The 16,336-nt window shown below is 39.9% G+C and overlaps 1 protein-coding gene across 1 annotated transcript in view; it reads right to left on the minus strand.

Moving 5' to 3' along the window:
- Nucleotides 1–16,336, minus strand: part of LOC117346293 (vomeronasal type-2 receptor 26-like) — a 73,512-nt gene that overhangs the window by 28,757 nt on the left and 28,419 nt on the right. The gene's annotated exons all lie outside the window — the stretch shown is intronic.

The following is a 16,336-nucleotide window of genomic DNA, read 5'->3' on the forward strand; positions in this document are numbered from 1 at the left end:
GCAGACGTAGGTATGCGGTCGGTGTCAGGAACTGGAAAGCCTGAAGAAGGAAGTCGGTTGACTACAGGGCAGGGTTCAGGAGCTGGAGGGACTCCACATCTCATAAGACCCATTCAAGACAACTGAGGACCCCACAAGAGAGAGCCTCATCAAGGAGTAAGTAAGGGAGCTCGAGAGATTCATTGAGGAGGCCTACAGGAGGGTGGAAGAACAGGAGCTTCTGCAACACTGGAACGAGGAAGCTATGCCCACACGAGACGGAAGACAAGAACCATCAGACACCAAGGATGGAAAAATCGAGCAAACAGAGGAGGCAAAAAATCACCGGAACCCTGAAGGAGAAGTACTGAATCACGCCAGATTTCAGACCAATGAGGAAGCTGAAAAAGGGGAAATCTGCAATCATAGTGGAAGACTCAATCCTGAGAGAAGTGGACAGTCATATAGCAGGAGGGAGAGAGGACTGGTTAGTGACTTGTCTTCCAGGAGCAAGAACGAAGGACATCACCGACAGAATTGAGAGGATCCTGGAAGGAGCCGAGATGGAAGAAACAGCAGTGATAATCCACATTGGAACAAATGATGTCAACAGGAGAAATTACAGCAGGACTACACTAACTGAACAGTTCAAGATCCTGGGAAGGAAACTGAAGCTGAGGACACAGAAGATAGCATTCTCAGAGATCCTGCCAATACCGAGGGCAGATGTGAAGAAGCAGACCGAACTACAAACAATAAACACATGGCTGAGGAGATGGTGCGAAGAAGGTTTCCACTTTGTGAGGAACTGGACAACTTTTTTGGGGAAGAACAAGCTCTTCAGGAGGGACAGCCTACTCCTGAGCACGGCAGGAACGAGACTGCTAGCAAACAACATCAAGAGAGGAATAGAGCAGGCTTTAAAATAAGAAGAAGGGGAAAGCCGACATCGACCAAACATCGACGGTTCAGACAAGAGTATCCAAAGAAGATACTGAGTGGGGAAAATGCTGGGAAGAAACAAAAGACAAACTATAGGAGTCTAAAGATCAAGAGAAACTAGAGAACAAAAAGAAAAGCAAACAGCGGGAGCTAGAAGAATGTGTGAAAATGAGGAAACAGGTTGAGGACGAAAAAGATGCACCAAAGGAAGAGGAAGAAAGAAAGGGAAATCAGGGGCTGGCAGCTCATGAGGGGGATGGCAGGAGGAGCAAATCACAATGAAAAACAGCAGAAAAAAACCCAAGACTTAAATTGCTTGTACGCAAATGCAAGGAGCCTAAGGACCAAAATGGGAGAACTGGAAGTCACGGCCAAAAAAGAGGACCTAGACATCATTGGAATCATGGAAACATGGTGGAATGAGGAAAACAAATGGGAAATAGTACTGCCAGGGTACAAACTCTATAGAAGAGACAGGACTCACAAGAAGGGTGGAGGAATAGCATTATATATAAAGGACACCATTCACTCAACCAGAGTGGATACGGCAGCAAAGGCGGAAGGATTGGAATCATTATGGGTTAAATTACCAGGAAGAAATGGATCTGACATAAAATTGGGACTGCACTATCATCCACCTGGACAAACAGAAACAAACGATAAAGAACTGGAAGCAGAATTAAGGCGGGAATGCAAAAACGGAAGTGTGATGGTAATGGGGGATTTTAACTACCCCAGGACAGACTGGAGTATTGGAAACTCCAACTGCGCGAGGGAAACAGAATTCCTAGAGGCTGTGAGGGGCTGCTTCATGGAACAGCTCGTCAAGGAACCAACGCGAGGGGATGCCACTCTCGACCTAATTCTCAACGGGCTAGGGGGACCTGCAAAGGAAGTGGAAGTAGTAGGACCACTAGGAAACAGTGATCACAACATGATCCAGTACAAATTAGAAGTAGGAACATCAAAAGTGAAGAGAACCACAGCGACAACGCTCAACTTCAAGAAAGGGAACTACGATGCTATGAGAGCAATGGTGAGAAAGAAATTCAGAAACAGCTCAAGAAAAACGGAGACCTTAGAGAAAGCCTGGACCCTATTCAGGGACACGGTGCAAGAAGCACAAAATCTGTACATCCCCAGGATTAGGAAAGGGTGCAAAAAAAATTGAACAAAAGACCCGGTATGGATAACCAATGAAGTGAAGAAAGCGATAGGAGATAAGAAAAAATCATTCCGAAAATGGAAAAAGGACCAAACCAGGGAAAACTGGAAGGAACACAGGAAACACCAAAAAGAATGTCACCGAGTGGTTAGGAGAGCAAAAAGAGAATATGAAGAGAAGCTGGCTGGGGAAGCAAGAAATTTCAAAACGTTCTTCAGATATCAGTAGCGTACCAAGGGGGGGCGGGGGGGACGGTCTGCCCTGGGTGCAGCCTTGGGGGGTGCACAGCTGGCCCGGTCCCTATTGCGCTCCCACCCTCCCAGCGAAAGCAGCATCGGCGCCATTACCGAAAAAAGTAATGGGGCCAGGCCTTGGAGCACTGAGGCAGACCGCTTCTCCCCCCTCCCAGCCGAACCCCCGCTGACCCTCCTATCTCTATCCCTCCCAAGTGAATTTTTCCGACACTCCCAGCGAAAGCAGCAAACCTCTCTCCAGTAGCGTCATCAGTGACGCGGCAGAGGGAGAAGAAAGCCACGAAGCAGCAGACGCTACTGGAGGGAGGTTTGCTGCTTTCGCTGGGAGGGTCTGAAAGGTTCACTGGGGGGGGAGATAGGAGGGTCAGCGGGGGTTTGGCTGGGAGGGGGGAGAAGCGGTCTGCCTCGGTGCTCCATTACCTTCTTCGGGCAGCAGCAGCTTTTACAATTCACTGCTGTTGCCGGCTTCAGGCCTTCCTCTCTTCTGGGTCCTGCCTACTTCCTGTTTTCATGAAGACAGGACCCGACAGAGAGGAAGGCCTGAAGCGGGCAACAGCAGTGAATTGTGAATGCTGCTGCTGCCCGATGAAGTTCAGGATATCAGGACATCGGGGAAGGATCAGGAAGAAATCGGCTGCTGGCTTGGTGGTGAGGGTAGGGAAAGAATCGTGGAAGTGGAGAAATTGGCACAATGGCTTTGTGGGGGCTAGGGGGAGAGAGAAAGAAAGGCAAAAATAAAGAGGGGTCGGGGGAGAGAGAAAGAAAGGCAGAAAGAAAGAGGGGGACCAAGGGGAGAGAGAAAGAAAGGCAGAAATAAAGAGGGGGTCAAGGGGGAGAGAAAGAAAGGCAGAAAGAAAGAGGAGGGCCAGGGGGAGAGAGAAATAAAGAGGGGGTTAGGGGGAGAGAGAAAGAAAGGCAGAAATAAAGAGGGGGTCAGGGGGAGAGAGAAAGAAAGGCAGAAAGAAAGAGGGGGTCAGGGGGAGAGAGAAAGAAAGGCAGAAAGAAAGAGGGGGGCCAGGGGGAGAGAGAAAGAAAGGCAGAAATAAAGAGGGGAGCCAGGGGGCGAGAGAAATAAAGAGGGGGGCCAGAGAAGAAGGACCAGAGACTTATGAAATCACCAGACAAAAAGGTAGGAAAAATGATTTTATTTTCAATTTAGTGATCAAAATGTGTCTGCTTTGAGAATTTATATATGCTGTCTATATTTTGCACTATGGCCCCCTTTTACTAAACCGCAATTGCGTTTTTAGCGCAGGGAGCCTATGAGCGTCGAGAGCAGCGTGGGGCATTCAGCGCAGCTTCCTGCACTAAAAACCGCTATCGCATTTTAGTAAAAAGGGAGGGGGAATATTTGTCTATTTTTGTATAGTTGTTACTGAGGTGACATTGCATAAAGTCATCTGCCTTGACCTCTTTGAAAACCCGCGGAATATAAATGATAATTAACATTTTCTCTGCGTACAGCGTGCTTTGTGTTTTAAAAATTTTATTGTTGGTAGATCATTTTGACTTGGCCACAAAGGTAAGGGGGAGGGAGGGAGGGGAGCTGCTGAAAGATATCTAGTAATCCTTGCAGGCTTGATTGTGCAGGGAATTATTTTTGTAAAATCATGTTTTGTTATGTGACTGGCACTATCTAGACTTTAATTTCTATGAATGAATAGAATGAAAATGATATCAAATTACTTGCTTGTTTTTATGTGCGTGCACTGAAGGAAAGTGGAGAGAGAGTGGGCTGAGGATGCTGAAGGGATATGGGGAAGAGAGTGGGGAGAAGACGCTGATTTATAAATTGACAATTGTACAGAATATTGTTTCTTTTTATACTTTAATATAAACAATTCAAGGCTTGTGTGGATGGAATCAGGTGGTTTGAGGGGATGGGGACCGAGCTTACGGGGATTAGTCCAATAAAATGGTATTTTTTTATTTCTCATTATTTGTTTTATTTTTATTTGTTAATTTGTAAAGTGGTAATTGTTATGTATCAGTTTTTTTAAATTTACATCTACTGTCTTTATATTTTGCACTGTATTAGAGGACATGTGTTACTGTTTTTGTGGTGTTGCATTGTATCCAGGGTCTGGTTTCTTGGCGGTTCAGTTTAACTTTTGTCTACACATTTCTATTTTTAGTTTGTGATTATTCCATATTGGGCGAGGGTGTATCTCTGTTCTGTGTGTATGAAAAGAACATAGTTTTCAGTTGGCATTGACTACAGGATCAATTGACTGTGCAGGATCTGGCTTGTTTAGTTTTACAATGTATGTGTTGGTGTTCTAGTGCTCACTGCAGTGTTTAAGATGCAGCCTTTTCCAAGGTACACTCTTGTGCGATATGTGGATTGTTACTAAAAATCATATTTTTCATATAGATGGGGGGTGTCAAAAAATGATGGGCCCCGGGTGCCACATACCCTAGGTATGCCACTGTCAGATATGTTAAAGGGAAGCAACCGGCAAGGGAGGAAGTAGGACCGTTGGATGATGGAGACAGAAAGGGAGTGGTAAATGAGGAAAAAGAGGTAGCTGACAGGTTAAACAAGTTCTTCTCGTCAGTCTTCACAAGCGAGGACACATCCAATGTACCTGAACCCAAAGAGATCATAAGTGGAAACCAAGAAGAAAAACTGTCGCAAATAGAAGTAAGCCATGGGTTGTCCTCCAACAGATAGATAGATTGAAAAGCGACAAATCACCAGGCCCGGACGGAATCCACCCAAGGATATTAAAAGAACTAAGAAACGAAATAGCGGAAACACTCCGACAAATTTGCAACCTATCCTTGAAAACTGGGGAGATCCCGGAGGACTAGAAAATAGCAAATGTTATACCTATCTTTAAAAAAGGATTGAGGGGTGACCCGGGGAACTACAGGCCGGCAAGCTTGACTTCAGTTCCGGGCAAGATGGTAGAAGCACTGATATAAGACAGCATCTGTGAGCACATAGAAAAAAATGGACAAATGAAAGCGAGCCAGCATGGCTTCTGCAAAGGAAGATCGTGCCAAACGAACTTACTGCACTTCTTTGAAGGGATAAACAGCCAGATGGACAAAGGTGAACCCATAGACATCATCTATCTCGACTTCCAAAAAGCCTTTGACAAGGTACCCCATGAGCGGCTACTTAGGAAGCTGTGGAACCACGGGGTGGAAGGGGACGTATACAGATGGGTTAAACACTGGTTGGCAGGCAGAAAGCAAAGGGTTGGAGTGAAGGGCCACTACTCGGACTGGAGGAGGGTCACGAGCAGTGTTCTGCAGGGGTCGGTGCTCAGACCACTGCTGTTCAATGAATTTATAAATGACCTAGAAACAGGGACGAAGTGTGATGTTATAAAATTTGCAGATGACACTAAACTCTGTAGCAGGGTTAAAACAGCGGAGGAATGTGAAGACCTACAAAGGGACCTAAACAAACTGGAGGAGTGGGCAAAAAAATGGCAAATGAACTTCAATATAGAGAAATGCAAGGTCATGCATATAGGGAAAAAACCCGATATTCAACTACAGAATGGGGGGATTAGTACTAGGAGAAAGTAACCTTGAAAAAGACTTGGTTGTGCTGGTGGATACAACAATGAAGTCAACGGAAGAATGCGCAGCAGCCTTGAAGAAAGCAAACAGAATGATGGGTATTATTAAGAAGGGTATTACAACCAGGACGAAGGAAGTCATCATGCTGCTGTATTGTGCAATGGTGCGCCCGCACCTGGAGTACTGTGTCCAATATTGGTCAACGTACCTTAAGAAGGACATGGCGATACTTGAGAAGGTTCAGAGAAGAGCGACAAAAATGATTAAAGATATGGAAAAACTTTCATACGCAGACAGGTTGGAAAGGCTGGGGCTCTTCTCCCTGGAGAAGCAGAGACTCAGGGGAGACATGATAGAGACTTTCAAGATCTTGAAAGGCATAGAGAAGCTAGATAGGGACAGATTCTTCAACCTATTGGGAACCACAAGAACAAGGGAGCACTCAGAGAAGCTGAAAGGGGACAGATTTAGAACCAATGCTAGGAAATTATTTTTCACCCAGAGGGTGGTGGGCACCTGGAATGCGCTTCTGGAGGATGTGATAGGACAGAGTACACTACGGGGTTTCAAAGAAGGATTGGATAAATTCCTGAAGGACATGGGGATTGAGAGATACAGATAGAGGTAGGGAAAGGATTATGAAAGGGTATAGATAGAAGGATAAAGGGGATCACCATACGGGTCATGGACCTGATGGGCCGCCGTGAGAGCGGACTGCTGGGTGAGATGGACCTTTGGTCTGACTCAGCGGAGACAACTTCTTATGTTCCTAAAGAAAGATTTAAAGCCTATGAAACTTTAGTAGAAAACATGAAAGTTGAAATTGATGATACAAAAAGTTCTTTATAAAATATCCACCAAGAATTGAAAGTATCTAAACAGATTAGAGAAACACTAATTAAGGACAATATCGATTTGAGAAGGAAACTGGAATCCTTAGAAAATACCTCCCAAAATAATAATCTCAGATTGATTAATTTTCCGAGGGTTGCAACAATATCTCCAAGAGATATACTATAATGCTATATGATGGAAATTTTGGAAATTTCTGAAGATATGTTGCCACCACTTACTCAGGCCTACTATTTACCAATTAAAAGATATGAACAACTACAATTACAAGAATGGGACCAGCAACCACTTGATGTTACAGCAATATTCGAACTTTCTGACATAGAAATGGCTAAGCCGGCGACGCTTCTTATTACAGTAGCCTTAGCACCAGATAAAAACTGGTTGCTCAGGCTTTTCTTTAAAAATAGACAAAAAAAATTTATGGGACTTAAGATATTGATTTTTCCACATCAGGCTCGAGATACGCAAAAAAGGAAACGTGAATTTCTTCTTTTAAAACCAGGAGTTATAGCTTTGGGGGCGACCTTTTTCTCCTGCATCCTTGTAAATGTGTGATACAATATCGTATTTAAAAATATATCTTTTCTTTGATCCAAGCCAGTTGACAACATTCTTGTCTATAGCACCTCAGGCTTAAGGGGAATTATGAGGGCTATGTTGATTATTTATTATCCTGTCTCAGTCTAAAGGGCCTATTTTTCCTTCACATAGCAACTTAGTTTGTTAAATTTCTTTTAATTTTTCGCTACATATACTATAGATCCTAATTGTGGACTTGAGCTGAAGTTAAGCTGTATTGAGTTTCCTCCTTATTTTGATGTTTGAGATCTTAGAATGAATACGTTATTGGCTTATCTTTATTTTTCTGTACAAGTGAACACTTGATTTGTAATTTTTTAAAAAATTCTTTATTCATTTTTATAATTTACATCAAGTGCATTAAAAAGTAACCACATTTGAACTTAAATACATCACTTGAATTTCTATAATTCTTCATATTAAATGTAATTTATCCATTTCCCTCCTTTTTCTTCAATATTTCATAACACATATACCTTATAATAAACCCCCCCTCCCCCACCCCATTCTTTCATTTGTACTAATCAGGGAAAATAATATCTATTCATTGCAATAATTTGTTAATGGTCCCCACACATCTTGAAATTTATTAAAATTCCCTTTCTGAATAGCTAAAGATCTTTCCATTTTATAAATATGACATACTGAATTCCACCAAAAACTGTAGTTCAATCTATTCCAATTTTTCCAATTACAAGTTATTTGTTGTATGGCAACTCCTGTTAAAATAAGTAAAAGTTTATTTTTTTGGGAAGATATTTGGCTCTTAGCCCTCATAGACATGCCAAATAATACTGTATCATATGATAATGCCACATGATTTTCTAACAAACAATTTATTTGGCCCCATATTGATTTCCAAAAAGCCAAAATAAATGGACAATAGAATAATAGGTGATCTAAAGTCCCTGCTTCAAAATGACAATGCCAACATCTATCAGACTTAGAGCAATCTAATTTTTGTAAACAAACAGGGGTCCAGAATGCTCTATGCAACAGGAAAAAAAACCATGTTTGTCTCATAGATGCAGACATTGTACATCTCATCCTCCAAGACCAAATTCGTGGCCATTGAGACGCAGTAGTAATTTGATGCTTTATCTCAATTCTCCAAATATCCTTAAGACCAGTTCTTGATTTTTTATTCACAAATTCAGATATCAATTTGTACCACTGTGCGGCCTGGTGTCCCAAGAAGTCTACCTGAAAACACAAGAATTCTAAACTATATTGATTATTAAGATTTTTCCATTCAGGGAACCCCGCCTGAAAGGCCTGCTTCAGTTGCAACCATCTATAACTTTGTGATTTATTAAGACCATATTTATGTTGCAACTGTGAAAACTCAAACAGTTTACCATTAGAAATAACATCTTCTAATTCACGTATTCCTGCAATCATCCATTGCTTCCAGATGACCTTAAATCTGCCAATTTGAATCTTGAAGTTCAGCCATATAATTTAATTTGTTGATTTGTGAATTGGAATAGGTGTTAAATTACTCATATATCATATTGTTTTCTATGTGTCTACAAATAATCTATTTTCTTTATATAATCTAGGCATTTTCATACTAAGTACATGGCATAATCGCAGAGGAAGCATAAGGCGCCATTCCAGCCATAACCAATCTGGGATATTATCAACGGGCTCTGGGAGGATCCAATACATACCCTGGCGCAAAATATAGGATTGATGATACGTATAAAAGTTTGGAAAATTTACCCCTCCCTCTGTAATTGGTTTTTATAAAGATATTAAAGCAATTCTAGCCTTTATGCCCAGCCAAATAAATTTTGTAAAAATACAATTTAACTTTTTATAAAAGGACCCCTGAAAAAAAACTGGTAATATACCCATTTGATAACAAACCACAGGCAAAATCATCATTTTAATAGTTTGAACTCTCCCCCACCAAGAAAGATGTAGAGGATTCCATTGCTCACACATTTCTGTTACCTTCTATAATAAAAATTTTTTATTCACTTGCATTGTTTCTTCCAACGTGCTTTTTATCCAAATACCTAAATATTTTATTCTGTCCTCTTTCCATAAAAAGGGGAATGTTTCAAATAAACCTTTTGTACAATGGACATTAAGTGGAAGAACTTCTGATTTACTCCAATTTATCTTGTACCCTGAAAATTTTCCAAATTTTTTTATCAATTCTAGTAAATTTGGAATGGTTGTTTCCGGATTTCTCAAATGAAGCAATATATCATCTGCATAAGCAGAAACTTTATATTCCCGATCTGAATAAGGAATACCTTCACTTGCTAAATAGCTAATAACAAGGGTTCTAATACAATATCAAAAAGTAAAGGGGACAAAGGATAGCCTTGTTTAACCCCCCTCTGAAGACTAAAACACTCTGAAAAATTATTATTAATATATAATCTAGCAGCAGGGGAGCTATACAATGTTTGGATCATTTGTATAAATCCTGAACCTATACCAAACCATTCCATTGCTTGATACATGAAGGCCCATTCTACCCGATCAAAGGCCTTCTCTGCATCCAAGGATACAGAAAAGGCTGGATCGTTCATGGCTTTTGTTAAATTTAACATATGAAAAGTCATAAGAACATAAGAGATGCCTTCACTGGATCAGACCGAGGTCCATCTAGTCCAGTGCTCCGCACACGCGGCGGCCCATTTAGGTACTCCTTTTTGGAGACCCGACTTTACCGTATCCCTCAATATGATATGCAAGAAGGTGTGCATACAACTTGTGCTTGAATCCCAGTACCGTAGTCTCCTCCACAATCTCCTCCAGGAGTGCATTCCAAGCACCCACCACTCGCTGTGTGAAACAGAACTTCCTGACATTTGTCCTAAACCTGTTGCCACTCAGTTTCAGGCTATGACCTCTTGTCCATGTTACATCTGAAAATGTTAGCATTTCTGCTTCTTGGTCTATTTTATCAAATCCTTTTAATATTTTAAAAGTCTCTATCAAATCCCCTCTCAGTCTTCTCTTCTCGAGGGTAAACAGTCCCAGTTTCCTGAGTCGTTCTTTGTAGCTCAAATGCTCCATTCCTTTGACAAGTTTCGTGGCTCGCCTCTGCACTTTCTCCAACAGAGTTATATGCCTCTTGAGGTATAGAGACCAGTGTTGGACACAATATTCCAAGTGCGGTCTGACAATTGTTCTATAAGGTGGCATTATGACATCTTCCAATCTACTCGTGATCCCCTTCTTAATTATGCCTAACATCCTGTTTGCTTTCTTCACCGCCGCCACACATTGTACCTATGGCTTTAGGGTATTGTTAATCAGTACCCCCAAATCCCTTTCTTGTTCGCATTTTGCTAATGTCACCCCCAACATCTTGTACTCATGTTCCTTGTTTTTCTTTCCTAGATGCATCACCTTGCATTTGTTTATGTTAAAGTTTATCTGCCACTTTGTCGCCCACATTTCCAGCTGGTTCAGATCTTTCTGGAGAACCAACCGCCCGACATAGTTTTGTATCATCTGCAAACTTTATTATATTGCATGTTGTTTCCTCTTCTAGGTCGTTTATAAAAATATTGAACAAGATAGGCCCAAGAACCAAGCCCTGAGGTACGCCGCTAGTCACTTTCTCCCAGTCCGAGAATTTCCCATTTATGCTAACCCTCTGCCTTCTGTTTTCTAGCCATTTGCCGATCCATCTGTGTACTTCTCCTCCTATTCCATGGCTTAGTAGTTTCTTCATAAGCCTTGCATGTGGGACCTTGTCAAACGCTTTCTGGAAGTCCAAGTAAATTATATCCACTGGATCTCCCCTGTCCATTTGTTTGTTCACTTTCTCAAAAAATTGTAGTAAATTTGTCAAACATGACTTCCCTTTTCTGAAGCCGTGTTGACTAGCCCTTATTAGATTGTGATCCTCCAAGTGTTGTACAATGTTATCTTTTATTAGTGTTTCAATTATCTTCCCTGGAACCGATGTGAGGCTCACAGGTCGGTAGTTTCCTGGATCACCTCTTGATCCTTTTTTGAAAATTGGGATGACATTTGCTATCCTCCAGTCTTCTGGTATTTGCCCAGTTCTAATAGACATGTTAGCTACGGATTGTAATAATTCACTAATTTCCACCTTAAGTTCCTTTAATACTCTTGGGTGAATTCCATCCGGTCCAGGGGTTTTGTCGCTTTTTAGTTTGTCAATCTGAAAGTGTATCATGTCCAACGTCACATTTACTGTTGTGAGGCTTTCCTCTATGGCCCCGGTGAATAGCTTCCCTGTGGTTGGTACTGCTGAAATGTCCTCATTTGTGAAGACTGAGGCAAAGAATGAATTTAACCTATCGGCAACCTGTTTGTCCTCTTTAATTGACCCTTTCCTTCCCTGGTTGTCAAGAGGGCCCACTGCCTCTCTTGCTGGTTTCTTTCCTTTTATATATCTAAAAAAAGGCTTGAAATTTTTGGCTTCTTGCGCTATCTTTTCCTCATAGCCTTTTTTGGCGTCTCTTACCATTTATGATACTTTTTTTGGTCGATTTTGCGACAGTTCCAGGCTTCCGTCATTTTCTCCCGTTTCCATTTTTTAAAAGAGTTCCTCTTCTCTCTCACTGTATCTTTCACCTCTTTGGATAACCAAGCTGGTTCTCCTTTGTTCTTTTTTCGCCTTCCTTTGGATATCTTCGGTATGTGAAGATTCTGTGCTTCTGTGATGGTGTTTTTCAGTAGAGACCATGCTTGATCAACTGTTTGGATGTCTGCTTTGCCCTTCTTGAGCCGTTTTCTAACCATAGTTCTCATGCTGTCGTAATTTCCTCTTTTGAAGTTAAAGGTCGTGGTTCAAGTCTTAATTGGTTTCCCCTTTCCGATGCCAATGGTAAAATTGATCATATTGTGATCACTTGTCCCTAGCGGGGCTGTAACTTCTACATCTGCTACCCTACCAGCAATGCCATTTATGACCAAGTCCAGGATTGCACACCCTCTTGTTGGTTCTCCTACCATTTGTTCTGGTATTGTTAGAAGAATGTCTCTGAGCAACAAACCCTGTTTGGTGCATACCAATAATAAAAGGGAGAGCTTTAGCCAAGCGTAAAGCCAATGTCTTAGCTAAAAGTTTTCCATCTACATTTATTAAAGAAATAGGCCTGTAATTTGAAACCAACGTGGGATCTTTAAAAATAAAAGTGTTTTCTTCCTTTTAATTGGATGGTTGAGGCCATTAACGTTTAACAAAAATAATTTAAGCTCCATTAAGATATTTGCTCACAGGACATATGAACCCTAACTTATTATACACTTTCTGTACATAACTCATTTCCCTTAATTTACTCTGTGGAACAACCCCTCCCTCCCTTGATCTTTTAAATATTATATTTTTTTAAAATTACAAAAACCCTTCCCTATTCCATCCCATACCCCCTTCTTATATTATGATAACTTGAAGACATAAAATCAGACTGGCAGCCCCCACCCCTCCCCCAAGCATTTTACTTTACTATTTCCTCTATATTATAAGAATTGATCAGCCTATATACTTAAATTTTTTTTTACAAGATATATATAAAAAACCCTTTAATTTTCCCTTTAATACGATAATTGTCAATGAAACCTATGTTTCGAACATATTACATAAATATCTGCATAAATTCATTTCAAAAAACAAATGTATAATTAAATGATTTATTATATAATATATTATGTTCATTAAATCAATCTGATAGCCTAAAATACATAAGAAATCCCCTTATAATTTCCCCTTATCAGTATTAAATTGATATTTTTAAAATTTAAGTGCATTACAATATTTCAGTCCATAAAATCCAATTAAAATAAGAATTCAATTTCATTTAATCATAAAATACTCAATTTTAAAACTCACTAAATTATAAATATCATATAACTCAAAACCTATTACCCCTTATTCATGAATAAGAATTAATCATCTCAAAATATGTATTTCATAAATAATTTAGTTTTATCTATCCATAAGGGAAGAATAAATATATGATGAAGTATAGTAACTATCTAAAATAATTAATTAAATTATGTAAATCATTCAGTTAATAGAACTTTTCTCATTACTGAACTAATGTACTATAAGGCATCCATTGCTGCAACGATTAGGTCTTCCAACAATCCAGTTTGCTGCTTTTCAGGCTCATTTTACATGGTCTCTAGTGGTACATTCCCTGGTTCTATAAAACGTTTTAGTGGTGCAGAAGATGAGCAAGTGGGGGAAAATGGAGCAGGAATAGATGGTTCAATGTTGCCAAGTTTGATGAATCACTGGTTCGAGGAAGGAACATATGTCTACATTATTTTACATTATTCTTCTCCTATGTCGAACCAGTACTTCATGCGGATCTTCTCACCCTCGTAACGTCGCTTCTCCTCCTTGTAAACAAATTTCATGTCGGCTTCAGCTTCCCTTCCCTCGCTCGCTCACCAGTTCCGGTGTCTCTGGCTGCTGTTCCTTATGCCCTCTCCATCGCCATCTGCACCTAAATGACCGACAACCTGGATTGGGAATCACTCCGACATTTTCTCTACCCAACCTGGAACCAGAAAATTCAGTCCAGCGGGCCGTTCCCCAGCCAAGACACAGCTCTGTTCACCTCCTTTCCAGCGATTAGCATCTGACCTGCCTCATGGTGTCATATGATCCACCGGCCCTCCTTCAATATTAATACACAATTAAATCCTCTCCTCGCAGGCCGTAACCGCTCCACTCGACCACATCTTCGGCATCTGAGGCAGCTCCAATGTGAATCCGATCCAGCAATGGGAGACCGTTACCCTGCCCAACCGCCGACCAGGACTGAGTGGGGATCCCAGAACTGGAAGACTAAAGGTAGTGGGCAGGGCCTTACTTCAGCATAAAAACAGCACTGCTCCATCCCTTTACCACCAATGCAGTGTCTCATGTCTCTTGTCGAGTCTCCAACGGCATTTTTTCATCCCTTCCATTCTCAAACGAAGCATCATACATCACAGGAACCATCTTCGGATTCTTCTGACATCAGGTAGCTTTTGAATACATTAACTACATCAGCAGATTTTCTTATTCAGATGCAGAATCTTCTATTTAAAATTATAACTATTCTATTAGTTCCATGTCAGTTGAAAAACAGTTGCAGCAGCCATTTTTAATGACAAAATATATATTTTTAACTTAAAAAATCAATTATTTCTGTATTTCTGCATTTCTCATAATACCATAAATCCCACCAATATTTTTAAATTTAGTTCATAGGTGTTTCTAGAGATGACAGAAACTCTAAGTTTCTCTGGATCTTCAAATTGATGGAACTCTTCTTTATATGTGACTCTCATTTGTGCTGGATAATATAATCCTTATTTAGCTCCCAGTTCCTTTAATGGTTGTCTGAGTTGTAGAAATTGTTTTCTTATTTGAACAGTCTCCTTGGCAAAATCCAGGACACAAAGCAATTTAGAGTCTTTATATGTCAGATTTTTAATTTCCCTTGCAGCTTTTAAAATTTCAAGTACATGCTGGAATCTCAGTAATCTTAATATTACAGGTCTTAGCTTTCCTTGATTATGAGATTTTTTTTCATTCCAATTCTATGTGCTCTCTCAATTTCAATTGGTATTTTTAACTTAAGAGGCAGAATCTTTGGTATTGCTTCTTCCAAAAAAGATATCATATTTCTCCCCTCAGTCCCAATATTCTTAAATTCTGTCTTCTAGATCTATTTTCAAGATCCATCATTTTTTTATTCATTTTTTTTTGTGTGTGTGTTCAGGCCTACACTGAAGGCCCTTTTATTAATTATATCTTTATTGATTTTCAATTTAAATTCAAGCTTAACACTTGTACAGAAAGCATTAGTTATAATAACATAAAATCATAAAATAAATTTTACATCTAATAAGGAAAACATTATTTAACTATTTATGCTCAAGTCCTCATTCTAGATCCAAGTTTTAGAACTAGCGAAAAATTAAAGAAAACAAGAAAAAATAAAAATTTATAGCAAGATGTTAAAAGCTATAGCACTGAAAATGAGATCTCATATTTATATAGGGTCAAGATATTCCTCCATCCAGACGAGACATTGCTACAAAAGTTGTCAATTGAGATGGTTCAAAGAATACATATTTGACAGAGCGGTAACACACTATACATTTACATGGATGTCTCAAATAAAATGTAGCCCCCAAAGATGTAACCCCAGGTTTCAAAAGAAGAAATTCATGGCGACGCTTCTGTGTGTCCCTTGTAAGATCAGGAAACATCTGTACTTTACAACCAAGAAAAACTTTTTGTCTATTTTTAAAGTAAAGTCTTAATAACCATGTTTTATCTAACGGAAGCGCCACAGTTATAATCAAAGTTGCTGGTAATGCTAAGTCCTTATCAGATGTCTCTAATAATTCTGAAACATTTAGAGTTTATTGAACCGATTCTTTTTGCTGGTCTACAGAAACTTTCATCGGCAAATAATAGATATGTGAAAATGGTGATAACATTTCCTCTGATACTTCTAAAATTTCCACTAAATATCTCTTAAGCATTTCTCTAGGATTTAACATCTCAAGTTTAGGAAAATTAATTAACCTTAAATTATCACTACGAGAATTGTTCTCAAGCATTTCAACTTTCTTTCTCAAGTTGGTATTATCCTTAATCAGAGTCTCTTGAAGTTGTTTAGATGTGAAGATTTCCTTTTCAATTTTCTGTATAGATGCATTTGAGTCAGTCAGTTCTTTTCTTAAATCATTCAGTTCTTTTGTTTGTTTTGTGATTTTTCCTTCCAAGTATTGAAATTTAGGGGTAGTAGACTTTACAAAACCAGCAATTAGATTCCATAAAGAATCTAAGGTTACCACTGCAGGTTTTACCAAAGAAATTGAAGTTTGTAAGATAGTAGAGTGCTCACCATTCTGTGGGTATTCTTCAGGGCCTGCCTCCTGGATATCGCCCCTTGTAAAGTTAAATCGTCCCCAGGCATATTTGTTAGGGTTCCTTGACTGTGAGCCCCTACCTCCAAGCCTTCTCCCGGTTCCAATCTTACCTTTGAGGGAGAAAACACCAAGGGCTCTGGGG

Source organism: Geotrypetes seraphini, chromosome 12 (assembly GCF_902459505.1).
Source record: "Geotrypetes seraphini chromosome 12, aGeoSer1.1, whole genome shotgun sequence".
NCBI lineage: Eukaryota > Metazoa > Chordata > Amphibia > Gymnophiona > Dermophiidae > Geotrypetes > Geotrypetes seraphini.